This window comes from Pinus tabuliformis, chromosome 7, assembly GCF_031772625.1.
Source record: "Pinus tabuliformis cultivar Carrire ecotype Pingquan chromosome 7, CPIR1, whole genome shotgun sequence".
NCBI lineage: Eukaryota > Viridiplantae > Streptophyta > Pinopsida > Pinales > Pinaceae > Pinus > Pinus tabuliformis.
In genome coordinates this window covers 1,645,135,641-1,645,146,024 of record NC_142293.1, presented here as the reverse complement: position 1 = coordinate 1,645,146,024, position 10,384 = coordinate 1,645,135,641, and positions in this window count along the sequence as shown.

The window sequence follows — 10,384 nt, the reverse complement described above, 5'->3', positions numbered from 1 at the left end:
TAGCCAACCTTGGGACTTCAAGAAGTAGGTACGATGCCCTATCCAATGAGGAGGAGGAAAGGGAGACCCCCCATTAAGATCCACGAACCTTAGATCCTCCTAGTAATCATTCAGCTCCCCAACGTCATGCAGAGGGGGCCACCATGGAAATATAAGAAGAAGACTTCCTCTCTCTAAGGGAAGGTATTGTTGGAGCTCCATTTGCAATTTTAGTAGATAATAATCCAGAATCAAACAAATCAATAGAGAAATATCATTGAACCTATCATTCCGAAAGAAAAACTAATAGAGAAATCAGGATTGAACAAACAAAAAGGGAGAAAGAGCTTAGACATCAATTCATTCTAAAAAACATTCAAATGGGAGACATGGGAGGCAAGGAAAATAAAACAAATTCTAGAACAACCCCACCCAAGGGTGAATCTCATTCAAAAAGTTAGTAATGATAGTCCTATCATGGAACTGTAGAGGGTTAGGGTCTAAAAAAGGAGATTGGAAGTAAAATTCTTAATCAGGAGAGAAAGGCCCTCAATTGCTCTACTTTAGGAGATCAAATTGGATGAACAAGAAATATTAGCTCAACAATTTCAGTTTTGGAATGGCAATGTCATCACCTTAATCAACACTAAAGGGGCATCTAGGGGTCTCTACACTCTTTAGGATTCGTCTTAGGTCCAGCCTCTTAGTTCACTAAAAAATGTCCACTGGCTTGCAACCTCCATTCTCGACCTCTCCTCAAATCAGGTATGTTATGTTGTTAATAGTTATATGTTTGTTCACTTTCGAGAAAATAAAGAATGTTAGGCCTCCCTTCACATCCTTGGAGAATTCCAGTATAGGCCTTTTAGTATATTTTGGGGAGATTTCAATACCACATTGCATAACAGAGAGAAAAAAGGGGGATCACCACTCATAGATCCCTTCCTAGAGAAAATGAAGATTTTATTTCTCAATCCAAATTAATGAGCATTAAAATTTCTAGCCTTAAATATACTTGGAACAATAAGATAGTGGGCCCTAATCATATTGCTTCCAGATTGGACCATTTCCTTATCTCTGATGATTTTCTGTGTTGTACTATCTCCTTGAAATCCTCCATCCTTCCTTGGAATGGCTCTGACCAATACCCAATCAAACTTGATTTGTCCCCCCTCTCAATTATGGCCCTATCTCGTTCAGATTCAACCCTTTATGGATTCATCATCCTAATTTCCATGATGTAGTCACTCAGTCTTGGTGCCCTCAGGTGGAAGGCAGCCTAATTCATATTTGGGAAAAAAGGATAAAACAACTTAGAGTTTGCATCAAATCCTGGGTGAAATCCACTCAAATGGCTAGTCAAGCAGTAATTCAAGAAATGGAACAAAATATCAGTTGACTCCATTCCACCATGGAAGCGAAGCCTGTATCAGGTGAGATGTTGAGTCAAGACAAATTCATGTTTTATAAGTACCACTCATTGTTGAAAGAAGAGGAAGAGTATTAGAGACTTAAGTCTAGGAGTGTGTGGCTCCAAGGAAGAGATAGAAATAACAATTTTTTCCACAAGCAAGCTAAAAATAGGAAGAGGAAAAAAATCATTTAGGAGATTGTGGTGAACGGCACCAAGGTGGGGGACTTTCATCTAATTAAGGAATAATTTGCAGCATACTTCAGTAATCGGTATTCTCAAAGTGATCCTCCCTCTCAGGAATATAAAAACTATATGTTGGACCATACTTTACAAATAATCACTGAAGATATGAATAGACAACTAACAGTCCTTTCCACAAAAGAATAGATACACATAATAGGCTTCTCCTTTCACCTAGATAAAGCCTTAAGCTCGGATGGATTCTCTACGCACTTTTTTCAACGCTTATTGGAGATAATGAAATGTGATTTTTGCAAAATGATTGGGTATTCTCTAAATAATTTTTGCATAGTTGATGGGATCAATATGTCCTTCCTTGCTCTGGTCCCAAAAGAAAATAACCCCTCCTCCTTCAACAAATTCAGGCCCATCTCCTTGTGCAATGTCTCCTAAAAATTTATATCTAAAATCCTCGTTGAAAGACTTAAATTGCTTCTCCCTCTTGCCATATCAGAGAATCAAGGTGGTTTTGTGCCAGGGAAACAAATTTTTAATGACATCATTTGTTTAGGAAGCCATAATCTCTGGTAGATCGAGAAGGGATAAGGGGATGACCATCAAATTAGACATGACCAACACCTTTTACAGGGTCGGGCATAGATTTATTTGCAAAATCTTAAACAGATTGGGATTTGACAACACCTGTATCCAATGGGTTTATCTTTGTATTGGCTCTCCTTGGATTTCACCTCGTGTAAATGGAAAAAATTCTAGGTTTTTCCAAGCCTCTCGTGGTTTGCGGCAAGGGTGTCCACTATCTCCATTCCTTTACATTTTGGTTGTTGATACTATGAGTAAACATCTCAAATATGAGCACAAAAGTGGTTGCCTTCCAGGTCTCTGATTCACTGGAAACATCAAAAGCGCTAATCAATCTCAGTTCATAGATGATACCATTCTTCTTGGGGGTGCCTCGGTGGCTATTTCTAAAAGATTTAAATTGGTTTTGGACAACTTCCTTGTTGCTTCAGGGGGTTTAACCAACTCATCTAAGTCATAAATATTCATGTGGAATATTACGACGGCTAAGAGACTTCAAATCAGGGATATATTTTCCTTCAACACTGTTGATGATTGAAAAGAGTTCAAATATTTGAGTATCTCGATCTTTCGTAAAATCCACACTCCTCAAGCCTAGAAAAATATTCGTTTGAAGGTTAAAAATAAGTTGGATTCTTAGGGAACCAGATGGATTACATTAGTTGGTTGAATCATCCTCATAAAGTTAGTTTTGTTTGTGATCCCTCTGTTCCATTTCTCTTCTTTTCACGCTCCTCAATACATTCTGCAATCTCTTGGAAAGATTATTCGAAAGTTCCTCTGAGGAGGCAGTAAGGCCTCTTCCAAGAAATTCCATTTGGTCAATTAGGCCACCATCCGTGCTCCCAAATATCATGGGGGATTAGGGATAAGGGATCCTACCCTCATGAATCAAGCCATGGGAGCTAAACTTTCCTGGAAAATCAAAGCCAACCTGAAAGCTTGGTGGGTCCAAGTTCTCAACACCAAATATATTTGGCTAGGTAGTGGGATTAGGGATGAGCCTTCCCCACCATTTAGATCTTGTTCTTTTGTATGTAAGCTTATCTTTGCCTCGTTGGATTGATAAAAAACATTCTCAGTTGGACATCGAAAAATGGCTCAAAAATCCACCTTTGGGCTTACTTTATTATGAATCATCCCCCTCTCCAAGACTCTAAAGCTTTAAAGTCGCTCTAACATTACTTAACTAGTCAGAGGATATCTTTGTTAACTCAGATCTTCTAGTGGAAGAATTCAATTTTATGGTTAGGATGGAAGCTTGATAATATTCCCAACAATCTTACCTAGCTCATAGACAAGCTTAAAGATATTTTGATGGATTTCACCCCCCTAAACAAACATACAGAAGACGAGTTAGGTTGGAAATATCATGTTTATATGGTCGAAGATTGGTATGAAGAATTGTTCTTGTCTGTGCAGATCCCTCCTAAATCCTCTATTTAGAAAAACCTTTGGTTGAATAATGTCATTCCCAAAGTTAACACATTTTTCTAGCTCCTCATCTACAAGAAGATTTTGACCTCTGAAAATCTCAAAAAAAGAAGAATTTATGGCTCATTGCGGCGCTCCTTCTACAAACAACAAGAAGAATCGGTTCTCCATCTGCTTTTGTCCTATCCCTTCACTTCCCAAGTTTGCTCCTTTTTCTTAGGTCCCTTGTTTATTCATTTGAATATGCCTACAAATCTCTCTGTCCTCATCTCCAACTGGCACAAACAATACTCATGATATTTAGTTGGTAAGTCACTTTTCAAATGGATATGGACTTCTCTCCCAAAATAAATCCACTGGAAGATATGGTTATCCAAAAATAGTTCTATCTTCAAAAATGTTTCCATCCCTCCCATATTTACGACTCTTAAAGCTCTCTCCCTATGTGTGGAATACAATAGAGTGAAATTAAATGATTGTGATATTTCTTTGGATCAACATGAAGAGAGCTAATGGATGGATTCATTGGTTGATCCCTTGGGTAACCTTCCCTTTTCTACTCCTTTGCATCTCACTAATAGAGAACTTTAGAAACTTCGTGTCTTCGATGTTAAATTAGAAGATTGGAAAAATTTGTGAAAGCATTGGATTCTCTTCTTTGATGGAGCCTCAAAAAAAGAGTCATGGGGTGGCAAGAGGAGGAGGGATTCTTTAAATCCCGATGGAATATAGGAAATAAAGTATTCATAGGGGCTACGCCAAAAGATGAACAATATCGAAAAAATGTATGGGCTTCTTCTTAGTCTCCAATTGGCTAAAGATAAAGATGTCTCTAAGATAGTGATCATGGGGAATTCCCTTATTACTATTCAAAACCTTCAAAAGGGTTCCATCCCTAAGAACAACAATTTATCCCTCCTTCTTAGCAAATCAATAGTACCCTCAATTCATTCTCTCAAAAGGCCTATTACCACATTTTAAGAAGCCAAAACAAATGAGGATATACATTTCAACCAAGCTTGTCTCCATGAAGCAAGTCAGTATGATATCAATGGCATGTCAGGATGGAAAGTTATTAGATAAAGAATTCCACTCAAGATACTTGTCCATCTCCCATCATTTTAATAGTTGGATATATGAACCATGAGAATTATGTTTTTAAGGTTACCAAGGCCCTCCTCTCTATGCCCCCTGCCTATATATGCAAATATTCATATCACATTTGGCATTGAGGTCTTGTCATCATGGTTGAGGTGGAAGATTGTGTGGATGTAGGCCATGTGCCTACTTTCCCCTTACATGTGGCGTCTTATGAAGTCAGACAATCCTTAGTTTCGTCCTCCACCTATGTACCAATTTATTTTATGCATACAGGGTCGGGAGAGTTAATGAATTTCATGGCTAATTCAATCCCTAAGGCATGGAAATTCACTAGACTTAAGGTGTAATTCATGGCTAGTGTTATTATGATAAGGCGGGAAGAATCTAGTTGAGGGTATGTCCTTGAGAGCCGAGACAACCTTTTTTCTAGTCAGTGGGCTTTCCACACCTCTGTAAACTCCATTGATGTTGAGAATTCTTTCAATCTTGTGAGCCTCCTACTTGGTGTTGGGAATGTCGTCTGGCTAGTCTCATTCAAAGCACAAATACTAGGAATTCTCCTGTTCATTCTTGGCTCAATTTCCTTCTTCTGTGCAGTAAGAAGTTGGTAATGTTTCCCCTTTGGTATGTTAGTGGATTTTTTGAAATCTCAAGCAGATAAGTTTGAAATTTTGCTAGCTAGTGTTGAAGTTCTCATCATTGAATTTGAGACTTCTCTGCCACCCTTTGCACTTCCTGCAACTTTTTCTGTGGATAGAGGTGGTACTGTTTTGGGGGCGTCATCACTAGTGCAACTTCATGCATCCCATGTCTTGCGAATTTTCCATAGGTACAATTTCTCCTACGTAAAGTTTAACTTCTTTGGTGCCATTAGTTATGTTATGCTTTATTTTCTTAGTTAGGCAATACCCTCCCTTTCTTCTAGTTTGTCACTTTTGTTGTGCTGAGAAATTCTGGGTCACCTCCTTGTGTCAGTAGCTCCCCCTACTCAAACCTCTCCCCCCTTAACTCCAGGCTCTTTTGGATCCCTATCTGTGATATTTGGTCGTTCTTTGTATTTGAATTCTTGTTTGAGCACCCACTTTCTGTCCCTTATGAAGAACAAATACTATACTCCTTTTGCTTTGGGTCACGCAAGCCATTGCAATTTATGTCCTTCCCCCTGTTGGTTGTCAAACCGAGAATCGCGACCTTCATCAACAGATTTACCAATAGTCAAATATTATCCTCTTTCTAATAGAAAAAATGCAAAAACTCCAAGCAAAAGTAAATTAGCTTGAAGATAAGCTCGATGCTATTCATCATCAACTTGCAGAACTATAATTTGAAAGGAACTCCGTGGAACATTGTAGCACAACCACCAACGCTCTTGCTTTCCCTTTGTATACGATGTCAATTGAGCCTCATCCATGACTTATGATCGTATTTTGTAAGAGTGTTTTGTTGTGTGCCCAGTTTAGTACTTATGTCACATTTTGTAAGAGTGCTTTGTTGTGTGGCCAATTTTGTCATGCCTACAACTATTGAACTGTTAGCAATATGTATGTATGAGGTAGCATGCTAGATGAAGTTTTTGAATTTCCTCTCCTATTCTCTATTGGAAATTTTGTATCTTGGAACCAAATGTAAGCTTTTCCCGAGTATTTGGCTATGTCCTGGCACAAATTTAATGCCAAAATTACTCTCTTTTTCTTCAAGTGTTATTTGTCAACTTTATATTAAGCATTAAAATAATTATCCATCTCCCTAGGAAGTCTTGAGAGGATTAAGAAAATGTTTACTTTCAATTCCTTTATCTCTCAATAAAGCTGATATAAAATTATTTAATTTAAGGTGGACATTGAATTTTTTTCTTTATAACTAATAGTGAAATATTTGTTGTTATGTAAGTGTCTAATTCACTCCATTATGAGTATAGAAGGTGGAATTACACATCTCCTTCATACTCAACCATAAAAATGCATTTATTAAAATTTTTAATTTAAAAGTGACGTTGAAATATTTTTTTGTAATGTCATGTGCTAACTCTGTATTAAGCATTGAAGCACTTTGGCATTTTCCTCATAGAAAACATTTATACAAAAGATTTTACTTTCAATTACTTTATCATTTTATCTCTCTATATAAAGTTGATATAAAATTATTTTATTTAGGATGGATATTGAAATATTATATTTATGGACCACATAGAAATGATTTTTTTATCAATATTTTATTTTAAATGTCAATTGTCAACTCCATGTTAAGGAGGGTAACAATACACTTCTGTATCACACTTGGTTAGGGAAAAACTTTCATATTCAAATATTTTATTCACCACTGATATCAAAATATATTTATTAATGTAAAGCAATTACACATTTATCAACACTCATTTATATTCAAATATTTCATTTATAGCTCATATAAAAATATGTGTTTTGTTACTAATTTTTTTATAATGACACATATTAATTCCATATTAATGATTGAAGCAATTACACATTTATTGAAAAGTAGAAAGAGAAGTAGAAAGCATCTATACATAAAACAAGTGCTACATAGTAGCTAGTACCTGTAACTTAATTGAAATATAGTAATGTTGCAATTTGATGAATGGACTATGGATTTTTGAATATATATATTTCTAGTTTTATAAAATATATTATAGGGTTAATATACATTTAAACTATAATTATTTTATATTTAAATTTAATTTAAAATGATTAAATTTAAAAATAATAATTTAAATTATTAAATTTGAAAAGTATTTTTATAAATATTAAAAAATTAAGATACAAAGTATTTAATCATTATATATAATACATGCTCAATGTTATTTTCAATGAATTAAGTAAAAGTTAAAAAGGAAAAGAATAGGAGCTTGATCCCTCTTGATATTGGGTAGATTCAGATTTAAAATGGATCTAGGCTAGTCTGTATTTCTTCAAATTTAAGTGCAAATTATACGAACAATTTAAACATTTAATCTTTTAACTTTTTATGTAAATTAAATTATATTTAGAAAGTAGAAAACTCTTTAATCTCTATCTCTTGGAATATAATGTGTAAATTATATAAGTAGTTTGAATATTTCATTTTTTGAATTTTTTATGATTTTATTTTCTAATTAGTTTTCAACAATTAGTTAGTTGTTTTCTAATTAATTTTGCCCAAAATTTGATTAGATGTTTTTCAATTAAGTTGAGTTAAAATATATTTTTATACTAAATAAATATTGTAAAGTTAATAATTACCTTCAAAATGGTTCATAATATAATGCTTTTGTATGACAAATTTTCTCTTAAGCTTCTTGAAAGGCTATAGATAAAAGTCGAATTTACTTAATGCATAATTGAGAGCAAGAGTTAATTGTGCTAAGCAAACCAAAGCTATCCATTAAATTTAATTACTATTTTTAAAACCTTATTTCCATGTAACAAGCTACTAAACTACCATATTGATATTTAATTAGTCTTCTAGTGAGACAATTGTCAGCTCAAAGGTGTAGATATTTAAATTACATGACATAGGAACATAAATATTATAAAATTAAAATTTTATCATTATAAATTAATGAGATATTAATATTTTAAAAAAATTATCGTTTTAATATTTAAAATAAATGCAAAAAGTCCGCTTAGCAAAAAGTCCACTTAGTGTAGTTCAATTAGCAATGGCAGTGGAAATGAAGTCTCGAAGTCTTGGGTTCAAATCAGTTCAAATCTAAAGAAACAACTAATTTTGTTTTTGTTTTTCTCTATATAAAGTTAATATAAAATTATTTTACTCAAGCATAATCTCTATGTTGAGTGTACTAAGACACATCTCTCTCGTTGTGCCTCTACAAGCGCAGTATATGAGGGAGATGTTGTCACGTAACATAACATTACATTAAAAAATAAAAAAATAAAAAAAATGAGGGAGATGTTGTCAGTAACGTAACGTTACATTAAAAAAAATATATGTGTTGGCTAATATATATTGTATATGTTGAAGATATACGTTACTTTAAAATAAAAAAACGTGTTGGCTAATATTAACAAACTCAATTTTGAAAACGATATATATATATATATATATATATATATATATATATATATATATATATATATATATAAAAAAAAAAGAGATTGATTAGATTATTCATTTAATAACAAAGAAAATTAGGTAAAGGAAGCAGAGGATTCAATTGGGCATATCCTCTAATAATAACCAGGTAAATTTCGTGGCTTTTCTGTAATAATAAAAAATAAAAATAAAAAAATGAGGGAGATGTTGTCAGGTAACGTAACGTTACATTAAAAAAAATATATGTGTTGGCTAATATTAACAAACTCAATTTTGAAAACGATATCGATATATATATATATATATAATTTAAAAATACATATCCTCTAATAATAACCAGGTAAATTTCGTGGCTTTTCTGTAATAATAATAATAAGGTAAATTTATATTTTGTTACCTTCAGTTTTCGTTGCCTTCACAAAGATCATTGAAGTTTATATGCACCACATCAATCAAGCATAATAGCCACCTAGATCACTGAAGTCAAGTTTGTAACAATTAATACAAATGTGTTCCATGTATAAATTTAATTAATAAGCAGATAAAAACTTAATATTTATAATATGACAAGATTTTTAATCATGAATATGTACCATGGATATTATTATCTTCCAAGTAATTTTTTTTACAATACCATGTGCGAATACCCACAAGAGAAATATAGGGAGGGAGAGGATGGAAGAAAATTATAATACCATGGGCTACTACCATGGTTTATCAATACCACGGGTCATCTAGACTTTGGATTATTATGTTATGGATCTAGGATTTTAATTGTTACAATAACATAGGCCAATACCATGGATTATCAATACCACATGCCCAAAAACAATAACTTATTTCAAAATAAAAATATTTTACAAATATTTTATTTTAATTTTATTTTATAACATTTTTTAATTAAATCTAAGAGCAAACAGGTTATAATTACTTGTGAGGTATATCTAAACCCTCCATCCTCAAGACTACTAACAATATTTTCATAGAGATTAAATGGAGGTTTTAATAAATTAAAAAATGAAAATAATTTTATATATACATATATGAAATTTATATAATATAAATAATATTATAAAGAACTAGGATAGATGCATCTTCACCAAGGATCCAAGCCATGAGAAAGCAAAGTGATTAACAATCATAGAGGAAAGATAGTTGGTGATTCTTTTAATTTTTTTATTATTGTATTTTCTTTAACATGATTGATCCAAAATATAGGTTTAATATTTTACAACAGATTATGTTTTTTTTATTAATTTAGATACTTTTTAAAATACAATACAATGGGATCATATTTAAGAAAGAGAGTGAGATGGAAGGGGGAATAGAGTGTGGGAGAGAGACATAGTGAGAGACACAGTGAGAGAGAGAAAGGAAGAGAGAGAGGAGAGAGGGAGGGAGAGAGATGGATTTGGAGGGGGAAAGAGAGGGAGTGACAAGGGAGAGATGAGGATGGAGTGAGGGACAGAGGAGACAAGGGAAGAGAGAGAAAAGGAGAGGATAAAGATAGGGAAAGAAGGGGAAGAGAGAGACAAAGAAACATAGATATGGAGGGGGGAGAGACGAGGAGAGAGAGAAGGAGAGAGGGAGGGATAGTGACCAAGTTGGACGGTGGAGAGAGTGTGT